General features: G+C 40.4%; 1 long non-coding RNA gene across 1 annotated transcript in view; it reads right to left on the minus strand.

Moving 5' to 3' along the window:
* The window catches only part of LOC146315015 (uncharacterized), a 186,871-nt gene that overhangs the window by 125,144 nt on the left and 49,492 nt on the right, over positions 1 to 12,235 (minus strand). The window contains exon 3 of the long non-coding RNA XR_014771834.1: positions 3,788 to 3,883. This is a non-coding gene — a long non-coding RNA (uncharacterized LOC146315015). The remainder of the gene's footprint in view (positions 1 to 3,787; positions 3,884 to 12,235) is intronic.

Here is a 12,235-nt window from a genome sequence, read left to right on the forward strand (position 1 = left end):
TGCATGACACATGACTTTAGGCCACATTCAGACAGATTCAGGTGTTGTGCAGAAGTCGCTGGGATGTTTACTTTTGCTGTGAAACTATCAGAAATTAATGCAATTTTGTATCTTGGTTGTGTTTTGAGGAGAAGCCAAGACTTGCAACACTTTCGCAAAATTTGTACACATTGTTCTTCACTGAGCACCTTGTACAAAGTAATAATGTTTCATAATGTGACAATGCTGTGGTTATAATCTGGGTAGGTTTAGAGACAGAAAATACATGGTTAGGGTCAAGGAAAAATCATGGTTTAGGCTGAAAATGATCACTCTTGCAAGATCTTTCATGGGTCTGGGGTTCCTTTTCTTGTCCATGTCTTTCTGTTCTCCCTCTACTAAGCCGCTCTCACTCCCCACACACTTTTTATATTTTCACTGTTTAATCAATACTAGAAATGCAACTGTAGCAAGTACCACACTATCACTGTGCTCATTTATATTTTCAGCTCCAAAAAACAGCCTGAATATCCAGCAAGTTGGAGCTGAAGTACAGATAGTAGCCTAGTTGCGATGAAGATGATACACCGTGTCATCTAGTCACATTGGTGTAAACTGGCAGCTTTTCAGAACATTGCAGGCATTGCAAGTACTTGCAAGTTTCAGATAGTTTTGTCGCAAATCTTTGGTCTGAACCAGGCGAAAGATAAAATCACCACAGTACCTCTGTCCAGGAAATGACTGAAAGGCAACAGCAACCTTGCAGAAATCGTCACAGCTGTGACCCAATTATAACAGCCTTAACTGTAGCCAACCAAAATACAAAAGCACAAGCGCCATGAAAGATCACGGACACTATAATCACACAAGAGCGACGGGAATACAATTGCAGCTCGGCCTCATAGTGGCAGTATCTTAAATTCCTACTTACCGAGGCCCCCCACAGCAATTACACTTCCTTAAACAGACTGTTAGGAGCGGGAGGAGGGGAGGACGAAGAAGTGTGGCGGCACGCTAGGAATAACTGTTGGTCGAGGAGCTAATAGGCATGGAATGATGACAGATATCATGGAGTGGACGCCATGCAATGACTGGGAAGGAATTAATAAGCAGGAATGGGTTAATAGTGCATTAAGAGCCAGCAGGAGAACGGCGGGAGAGAAGAGGGAGAAGCTTCTGAAGTCAGCTGTGAGTAATCACCCCATGGCAAGCCTTCGACGATTACCATAACAGAGCAATTGGACGTGAAAAATGGATAATAGTATGGACATAGAAGTGTGGGACTCTCTTTCTGTGTGTGTGTGTGTGTGTGTGTGTGTGTATGTGTGTGTGTGTGTAGTGATGGCTGTTGGGGAGGAGGAAAATACACAAATCCTACTGGCTCTCCAAATGTGAAAAGCAGAAGGTGGTGGTGATTTGTCAGGCAAAAACACACATGTAGCCATAGTTTGCTAATTTTAGTAATTTCACCACCGTCATTGCTTTACAGGGATTAGGCTGACACTCCACTGTGTTCGTCAGCACATGTACTGTATTGTTAGTGGATGACATGACGTAAATGCTACACCAGGATAAATTGTTACATTTATAACAGGAGAATGTCAGGAAGAAAAAAATCAACGTGCATGGACAGATTTGTTGCCTGCTTTTGAGTCAGTTAACAACTGCTCTAAATTACTTTGTTTATAATGTGGGGAGGGTAGGAGCTTTGAATTTTGAGTCCACTCCATCCTCTGTTTTTACAAAAGAATGATTAATGGCTGGAAAATAGGTTTCCTTCTCTTTTTGATATCCCCATGTATAATAATTTATTTTTATCCCTGGTGGGGATACATGCTATGGAGCAGCTCTCACTCTGCAGAGCATTGTCCTAGCACAATAAAATGACAAGTATCACCCCAACAAATCACCAAAAAAGAAAAGGCGATATATTCATCCAATCTTTGAGAAGAATGGTAAGCCAGATGTCCAAAACTTTTATTCAACCCCCGTCTGTATTAGCCAGTGAAAAAAGAAACATGGTTTGCATAAATTGGTGAGATAGGAGGGAATAGTACAAATATTCCTCTTAAAAAAAATTGTCAACATATCCCGTGACTCAGAGGTTCCCGACCTTTTGCAATTTTTTTGTCATTACATCTGAGGAAATGCTAGCTAGCTAACATCCTACGTGATGATGTGTCTTGACTGAAGTGATGATATCAAGACCTCAAAGGTCACTGAAATTATGCATTTTAATTGGAAGTGTTTTATTTCTGTTTATTCTTTAGTACATTTGGATATGAACTAGTTTTGTAAATTATCCAAGAAAAAAAAATCTAACTGTTTGGCAGTACCACTGACTCTTGAAACCACTAGATGGTGCTCTGAGGCCCACCAGTAGTTGAGAATGGCTGCTGTAACTGACAGTTGCAGTTAGCAAGTTAGCTAGCTCAGGTAGCTACTATGACTAAGTAGCACTAACACATTCATGGTTGTAGTTATTACATCACTGTGGTTCTGGCACCATGTTGCTATGTAGCAAGGACACAGATTAAATTCACTCTACTGCCACTTTTTGGTGTTACCAGATCTTCATACTCCCAATACAAAGAACAACAAAATTGTCTTTTTTTTGTTTGTTTGTTCTGTAGAGCATTTTTCTTCAAGGCTGAAACTGGATCTTCGGACTTGTATTTTTGTTTAACTTAAACTACTTAATACTGAATGTGGAACATGTTATTTTTGTGATGGTTTCTCTTCTCTCTAACCAAAAAGGCCACCCTGTAACTATTGAGCTTAATGGATTTTGACAAGGCCACTTATGTTTCTCTCGCTCTCTGACATGTTCGTAGAGTCCAGTGCATGTGGAACTGGAAGACATTTCATAGCAATACAGCAAGGAGAATACAGAGAAGCAGGGATATGATAGCCTATAGGCTAGCTGAAAATCGATATAACCTTGGCTTTACACCATTTGCTTCCAGTCTGTGTCAGAGAAACGTAAGACGTTTCATTCTGTGCTCTGATTCCTCTGGCTGGACTATTATCCCCCCCGCCCCATCAGTCCAAATACCTCCTCTAATCAAATGGACATTCAACCCTGAGAACAGTCACTTGGAGGTTCAGCCATTATGTGATAGCTCAATCATAGTGTTAATTTTATGGGGGTATTATTGCACAGGCAGATGACTGTAACTGAACCTGACTAGATAAAGGATCTCCAGTTGTACAGTCCCACCTTCACATTGAAGTGATTTGACCGTCTTTTGTCTGTGTTAAATTAGGTGGGTGGGGACAACGCAATGTGGGCGATATCTATGATAAGATGCATCTGTGCCTTCGCATAATGTGATGTAATCAATGAAATAGGAAGGATTTGTCTGCAATGCTTTTTCTGTAAATGCTCACCTGATTTGAGAAGAAAAATAAGGGCTCAAATACTTTTGTCTCACACATGGGTCCATCCAAGCCCTGTGTATACCTCTTTAAATATGCAGTTTGCTTCTCACAAAAATGTTTCGCTCTGGTCACAGGGCTCAAAAACATTTCAAAGGGGGTAAATTATTAAGAAAAAGTTTGAGAACTGCTGCTGCAAACTTTACAGCATGTGTTGCATAAGTTCAGTCAAACATGCATGGGTAGATAGGAGAAACAGACCACACAGAGGCAGCACATGAAAAAAGTCAAATGAAAGCGCTGCAGGCAACCCCTAAATTGTTAAAATGACATTGCTTTTCTTACTTTTAGCTTTTATTTTTATTCAGGAAAGATATCTGCTCTTTTGTTTCACTTCTCCAAAGATACATGTAAACGTCTGTAGACTTACACAGAGGGGTGTGTTGTGGGTAACTGCGGGTTGCAGAGGCTTGCAGAGGAGCAGACAGGCACACCTCCCAGAGATGATCAGCTGATTCAACTCCACCTGTCAGGAGGAGGGTTCACAACAGAGAAAAAGAAACCATAAACATACACACCAGTATAAAACTGCCATGTAAATGTATCCTGAAGAAGACTGCTTGATATAGTTAAAAGCTCATTTAAAGGCACGTAAATGTAGTAAAAGAATCTGCAATTGTTTACCCATAAAATCATAGCACTAATCAATAACTATAACATATTAAACCTGACAAATTCATTCTACTGTAACACTTTATTTTATGGGTTTGTAATTTTCCAGTCATTTTCAGAGAAGCTTACTAGAAACAACAGCGTAGGCACGAATTATATAGAAAATAGAAATAAAGTACTTTGACAGTTATTTTAATTTAATTAGTTGTGGTGAGTTTAAAAGATCTCCAGGGGAAATTCTGTAAAAGAACTGCTGCATTTAAACCACTGTAATATTTATTTGTCAATCATTTATGTTTGGAAATCTTACATCTTAAATAAATCTTATATTCTGTTGTCTCTGACAAATAGTTCATCTAATTGAATGTAATGTCCTTTAATGTAAAATTACAGTTATATATGAGTTAATTTCTAGGAAATTATTGGGAACTATGGGGCCAAATAAAGCATTACTCATTTTACTTCCTTTTGCTGGAACTAAAGAAAATGCTCAGTTCATGAAAAGCTGAGCATTTAGCAACTGATAACCCAGATATTTTCCAAAATGAAGCAAAAATGACTGGCAATTGGTTGCTAATATCTTAGTGATAACAACGTGATAAGTAAGATAATTTGATCAGGTCTGTGTTTCTGGGACTTTGTTTTATAATCCTTCGCCCCCAAGTGGTCACTTATCACTTTATTGCAGCTTTAAAGGGATAGTTCAGATCATTTTGAGTTGGGGTACTTATTGATAGTGAATGTGTTACATACAGTTGCATGCCCTGAGTTCAGAGAAGCAGATAGCAGCACCAGCACAGAAGCTAAGCAATGAACAGCTGTGGATGAAGTTGGCAAAAAAAAGGTTCTTTCAGCCCTTAAAAATGGTCCACCTGAGAAAATTAATGTACGTTTAAGTATACACTTTATTTAAAATATTTTCTCCACATTGCTTTGCTAACAGAAGCCTTTTTTCTGACAGGAAATTGCTGTGATATAAACAAAATACTGCTTTCTCCAAACCAACCAAACTCCATATACAAAATCAGTAATTTTACCTCGCAGAACACAAGTGTTTCTGACCTACTGCCTACCTCCACTGCCTTGATCTGCTGGTTTGTGTTATTGTATGACTTCAGTGTGTAAAAAGGATAGTTCAGATTTACAAAAGTCATACAATAATACAAACGAAGCTAGCAGACCAAGGCAGCACTAGACCAGAAAGTCTGATGTCCTGTGAGGTAAAATGACTGATTTCACCTGTGGAGTATTTGGCTTATATTACAGCGGCTTCCTGTCAGAAAAGGCTGCCCCTTGCTGCTCCTCCTTACTGATGGCATGCTGATCAGCATCCACTGTAACTAATACACTGACTATACTTCATACAACCCCACATCAAAGTTCTTACAGTATTGAAAACTATAATAGTAAGTTTAGTGGACTGGTCGTCCTTTGTGTCACTTCAGGATTATAATGGTTGTTTCCTGGAACTTTCTAAACTAAGTTAAACTGTAGCAAAAACAAGCGCAAATATTTTTGGCATTGATATGACTCCATGAAGTAGTTTAAGAACATGGAGAGTTCAACAATGCAAGCCCTGTGACACGACATAATTCTTTTCATCTCAACTTTTGGTAAAGACATTTTTTTAAGTTCAAAAATACTGAGTGGACATTGAATGCTACAGAAAGAGAACAATGTTCTCCTTTTGGATTAGATGCCCTCTATCCAGGGACATTGTTTAAATCTAAAAGATCACAAGTCACCATCTGTGAGCATCCACCACTGCAGATAGCTGGTAAAGAACAAGTGGAGTGAGGGAATACAATACAGTGCTAAGAACTCAAAAGGAAAGAAGTCAGCCAGAAGTCACAATAGTTATGCAACCTTCCACCCTGTTGTCTAGTGCCAAACTGACTCTTACTGTACACAAAACGCTGCGTTGGCTGCCAACCCCTAAAAACTAACTCCAAAGCATTACTTTTAAGTAACAAAGAAAGAGAAAAATACAGTAGCAAAAAGCCACAAAGTGAACAAAAGAAGGTTTGCAGATACCAGTGTAAGAAATCACACATGCCTGCTGCTCATTAGCCACATTGACCTCTCATAAGGGCCTCTTATTTTCAATTATTTCTCTGGATTGGCTTTTTTGAAGCCTGGTGAGTCACTGGCTGTTCTGCACTCGGTCTGTCCAGTGTCGCCCACGCCGTCGCATTAAGACCCCGACTCCAAACACCGAGCAGGTGGCGGAGAACATTGGGTGGCCATGGATCACATAGCACCACAAACAGCACATCGCATTTTCATAAATTACATAAGAACATGGACAATGAAGCCAACAGAATGTGGGGTGGCGGAGTTACAGGGTGAGAGCGTCTCAGTCTGCCTGCATCTGTGCATGTGTGTGTGTACCTGTCTGTGTTTGTGTGTGTGTTCAGGTGTGTGTGTCCCTGTGATAGAAATCTCTGCTTATGTGTTGCATGTGCATGTGTGTGTCCTTGTGTAATATGTTCACTGAGGAAAGTTTCTCTCTGCCTATATGTGCATGTTTTTGAGTGAATGGGTGTGTCTCTCACTGTGTATGTATCTATAGACTCTTAGAAATAGGACAAGCTGAAGAACCTGTTATGGTTCTAGTTAGCCCTATTTCTAAGTCTTTATAAAAAGAAGTCCTTTCTTCAGGCCTGTTTCCCACCAAGTATGCTCTGGTTCTTGGACCAGTTCCTTTCAAGATTCTTGGAATCTATTGAACCAGCGTTTCCCCTAGTTTCAAGTGGAACAATTGTAATGAAGGCTGCATCAACAGAGGGTGCTGCACAATGAACAACAACTCTGTAAAATATGACACGCCCACTTTGGTTCTCAAGGAAAACCTGCTATTTTTGGTTCAAGCTGGGAACCAACTTTTGGGCTTTCAAAACAATTTAATTTTGGTTGAAATGTTGCAACTGGATCCAAGTTGGTGGAAAAGTTCTATCTTGGTCATTCCACCAAATAAGCTCTGGTTCTTGAAATGCTTCCTTTTTAAATCCTTGAAACCTTGGTGCCATCAATCGAAGCAGCCCATGTTTCCACAAGTTTTTAGCAGAACCACTGTAATCAAGGGTAATTCCAGTTGGGAACCAACTTTTCAGGTTCTGAACCAGGTTTTTGTTTTGGTGGAAATGCTACAAATTGTTCAAAATTAGGTGCTTGAATCCAAATGGGATCAATTCCATGTTGGAAAAAGGAATTCAGAGAGTTCTACCTAGAACCCAACAGAAATGGTTATATACCTAGAACCATCTGCAAAAGGTTAAACCAGAACCCCTTATGAGGTTCTACAGAGAACCCTTCTACGGTGTGATGGTTCCACCCAGAACTCTCTCTGGGGATTCTATCAAGAACCTTTACCTCTTCCAAGGGTGATAACAAGAACCAGGGAGTTCCAAGAAAACCTTTCATATTCCAGGGTTTTACCAAGAACCCTTTTATATTCAAAGGAATCTATCTAGAACCTACCCAGGGGGTTCTTCTGAGAATGCGTTCATATTTCAAGGATTTTATCAACAACCCACCCAGGAGGTTCTACCAAGAACAAAAACCTTGATTTTTTTTCTCAGTGGAACCTCAGGAGGAACCCATTTGTAGTTCTTATTTCTAAGAGTGTACCTATCTGGGTGGCTCTGTGGTGGCACTGTACAGTGTGTGTGTCCCTGCGAGTGTGTGGGCCTGTAAATAGCTGTGGCAGCTGTAATGCTACTGTAATGCCATGTGTGGTCCTAGAGGGGCCAGATAACCAGATGGCCAACACACCACTGCCAACACATACAGCCATATTAAACACACACACACGTACGCACACACTGGCGGGACCAAACCTCTGAAGGCCTTATTTCAGGCCTGGGCCATGGGTAGAGCATCGGCCCGCTGGCAGTACCCCTCTTCTGGGTAAAAGTCCAGACCCAGACAGGCTGGCAGCGAGCAGCCGCTGGGCCTCACACATGCCAGCTGAAGAGCGCTGGGAGGCTGAGTGTGTGTGTGAGAAGTCCCCTCTCTCTGGTCACCACATGCTCTCATCAGCACTTGTGAGAGTTTGGGAGATTTGTACCAAGTTGCAAAGTTGTCTACTTGAAGCATTTGTGGCCGGCTCAAACAAAAGCTTGTTGTTAGCCAAGAAAAAAAAAAGTTCAAAGACTGTCTGTGTGTGTGTGTGTGTTTGTGTGTGTGTGTGCGTGCGCGCCGACAGATGTCGAGTACATGCTGGTCCCTTGTGTAAGAGGATGAGAGTTTCTGTCTTACCTGAGGCTGCTGTGCAGCTGTCCTGAGCTGAGCTGTCCCTTCCCACAGACACCGGGTGTTTTAGTTGGTGTGTGTGTCTGTGTATGTGTGTGTGTGTGTGTGTGTGTGTTTGTGTGTGGATAAAGCAGTGAGTGTTCTGCTCCTTTTTAACTGTAATAGGTAGCTGGAGCCTTATGGTGGAGACAATGCTTTCTGCTTCCTTAAAGATTTGTAAAGATTTTTCAGGGATTAATTGGCAGAATATGGCAGAAATCGAATGTAATATTCATGAGTGTGTTTTCATTGGTGAATAATCACCTGAAAATAAGAATCATTGGGGTTTTGTTACTTTAAAACGAGCCTCTCTAATGTTATGTTTTGTTGTGCCATTGGGGTGAGGTGCTGTGGTACAAAGAGTGATATGCAGGATGTGGGGTGGCTGTATGAGTCGAATAAACAGAGGATTTTTACCCAGGAGACCAGGCTTTGATGTCAATAGTCAACAACTTACATGAACTTATATAAGTAATAAGCAAATCAAATCACATTTTCTTTGTATAGGCCAAACTCACAATTTGCACCAAGTGGCTTTACAATCTGCACAGTCTGCAACACTCCCTGCCCTGTAGACCCTCTAAAGAGTAAGGAAAAACTCCCCCAAAAACCTTATGGGTGATGTCACGGCTGCTCTGGTAACATTTTAATTTTATATTTATTTTCCCAAACTAACCAAGAAGTTTTTATGCCTTTATTTTGAAAGTCTACCCAAATGTTACATATTTATTATTGCTAACTTGACCACAGAGCCCTACAAGTGCAAAACGTATGTTAGAGGCGTACCTACAGCGTCACTGTTTGAATCGTAGGGCTGCTGACCAAGCTGTCATTAGTTATACACTATTATCAGATTATCTAAACATCTTCAGTGTCTAACTATCACACACAACTGATGCAAAGTTTAACTTTTATTAACCTGTTGATGATTTTCTTGACTGATCAATTTGTTGTTTGGTCCAATTATTTGATATATCAAAATACATGGCAATTAGTTCAATAGTTGACAGCTAATGCAAGTCCTATTCAGTATTTCCAATACTTTCTATTGGTTGGCTCAATATAAAGAATCAGATTTTAATTAACAAAAGTGCAGGTAATTTGATCAAATAAAACAATAAAAGATATTTTGATTGAACAGCTTATTGTATGCTGGTCAAAAAAGAAGAGGAAGAAGAGAGTAGCAGAAATAAAGTGAGTCAGACACAGGACAGAAAAAAGAAAAAAAAAAGGAGCAAGAAATAGAGAGAAAACATGAAATGGTGTAAGGACAGGAGGGGGTCTTCTCTGTCTGTACGCCCCCCCCCCCCCCCCCATACACACACCTCTCCCCCCCAGAACAGCATGATAATATTTTTTTAAAGAAGGGCTAAAAAGCTACATGCCTTTGGATTTACAGCCCAGCTATCAGTAGCCACAAGCTCTGGCGCGAGACAGCGTGACAGGTGTACGTTTCAGCAACTTAAACAGGGCGGATTAAGCCACTAGTGGCTCCTCTTCATATGCATTCCTTATGGGAGTTAAGGCCATTTGAAATGCAGGGCCAAAGGCAAGATTACCGGCTCATAGGCCCATGGAGAGAGGTGTGCTGCAACTAAAAGCCTGGATTTGAATAATTGTGGCAGGGCTTAGCGCCCGGAATCAGCACAGAACAGAACCAATGGATTATTACACACACACACTCACTCACACATCCTCTCACACACACACCAACTTTGGAAGGCTTTGACTTGTCTGACTCAATAACTACAGTATCACCATATGTGTGTGTGTAAATGTGTTGTTGGTAAGGGGATGGTTTGTGTCATATCTGTCTCCATGCCATAATGCAAACACATGTGACTGATGTTCTGCTGCTCTGCTGTTTATTATCCACATACAGTACAGTGTGTGTGTGTGTGTGTGACAGATCATACTTCCACGAGCCTGAACTTGTGTTTGTATGTGTGTATTCATGTGTGAGTGCATGTGTGTGTATAAACAAGTGTGTATTCACAGTGCAAACGGCTGTATTTGTGCACATTTGCTTCTGTGTGTGTGTGTGTGTGTGTGTGTGTGTGTGTGTGTGTGTGTGTGTGTGTGTGTGTGTGTGTGCTAGGTTGAATGCCACCACCCAAACACAGCAGAGCCACTGTTCCAGCTCCGTACGTTTTGACACTGGTTGAAGGCTTAGCGGTGCTCAAGGTGCCAGACAGACCGACAGACAGACGAACAGAGAGGGAGGGGAAGAGATGATGAGGAGCTGCGAGAAAGGAAAAAAAAAGAGTAGTGGAAAGAATGGATAATGAAGGGAAGGATGAGAGGTGGTCCCATATGAGCGGTGGAAAGATAGTGAGGGGAGAGGTTCAGATATTCAGCCTGTTCTAAAGGGAGTCTCACACACACACACACACACACTCACACAGGTACAGTGGTTTGTACAGAATCTTTTAGCGGTGAAATGTTTCGTCGATTAATTGACCTTTTTCACAGCAGACACTTTGTCATGTCATAGCAAGAGAAGCACGGGTGTAATTCATCATGTTAAAAATGACTGCATTCCATTTAGTTTCAGCGTCCTGCTCATAGTTTGAATTGTAGGGGAGCTAATGGGAGCTCGGCTTCCCTGAAAAGGACATGAGCTCTGAAAGTTTACTTTGAGACATTTAGTGGAAGAGATAAAACATTGTAAAACAAGTGTTACAGATTACATTTTCTTTTCTTATATTGTCTTTTTCCTTTTTATTTTCCTTAAACAGCACACGAAGTCTTTATTTGTAGTTAAAAAACACAAGTTTGTTAAAAAATGTTTAACTTTACTGTTTTACCATGTGATGCATCATTTGTAAATGGAATGTTATTCGGAGTTATTCTCACCATAATTTTATATTTTTATTGTTACTTTCTCTCTTCTTTCTTTTACAGTTTTCTGGACATTTGGACATTTTTGGACCAGTCAATTATCAGATCAGTCAAGGAAATAATCATTAACTGATAGTGAAATCAAACACCCTAATGTCTTCTCACAGTTTTAACAGGTGTTGTGTTGGTGGATGTTTTTTTCATCACCATAATTAGTTGTTTATTTTGTTCCTTGTTCTTGTTGTTTGTTGAGAACATTTTCCGACCTTATTAGGCAGTGATAGTGAAGAGATGACAGGAGATGAGAGAAAGACAAGAAATAAAGGTTGAACAAGATGTGGTCGGATTTTTAACCCTACACAGAGCTGCACCGCTGAAAAGTTATAATTCTTATTTATTGTTTTATTTTGCTTCTAATATTTCAGAGTGATTAAAACTAACAATGAGGAAACAATAAGCTCCTCTTTGTGCCTCCCTGTTTGTATTGTTAGTGATGTTTCATAAACTTGTGACATTGATAAACGATGAAAACAATAATAATTGGGTGTTGGTGTTGTAAATAACATATTTACAGTGGCTCTAATAATATCCCGCTACAGTAAAAATGGACAGGTTGTGAGACAGTAGAACCCTGGACGCAAATGCGCAACAATCTTTTTAGCAACACTTTGCAGAGTCGTGCTGTCTGAAGACTTTTGTTAAGTGTAACGTTTAAGTGTTGCTGCGGAGGACACTTCAGAGTTCACCATCAGCTGTATTTTTGTAACACAGTCTGTTGAAGTCCCTTCCAAACAGCCCCCACCCACAGTAGATCCTAGACTAGACTATCTGCAAATTTATAGGAAATGGTTTTACTGCTTATGTTTCTCAAAAAGCAGAACTTGTGTGTGTGTGTGTGTCAAATGTATTATTAATTTTTAACAAAGGTTTAGTACAGTTTTGGTTTATTATGTAGGAAAAAAGGGTCTGCAAAAGGGTCTGCAACCTGCGGCTCCAGAGCCACATGCAGCTCTTTTGCCCCTCTACAGTGGCTCCCTGAGGCTTTGGCAAAAAATTATATGGAAATGAAAAA

The sequence above is a fragment of the Lutjanus erythropterus genome, chromosome 14 (assembly GCF_056507025.1).
Source record: "Lutjanus erythropterus isolate fLutEry1 chromosome 14, fLutEry1.hap2, whole genome shotgun sequence".
NCBI lineage: Eukaryota > Metazoa > Chordata > Actinopteri > Lutjaniformes > Lutjanidae > Lutjanus > Lutjanus erythropterus.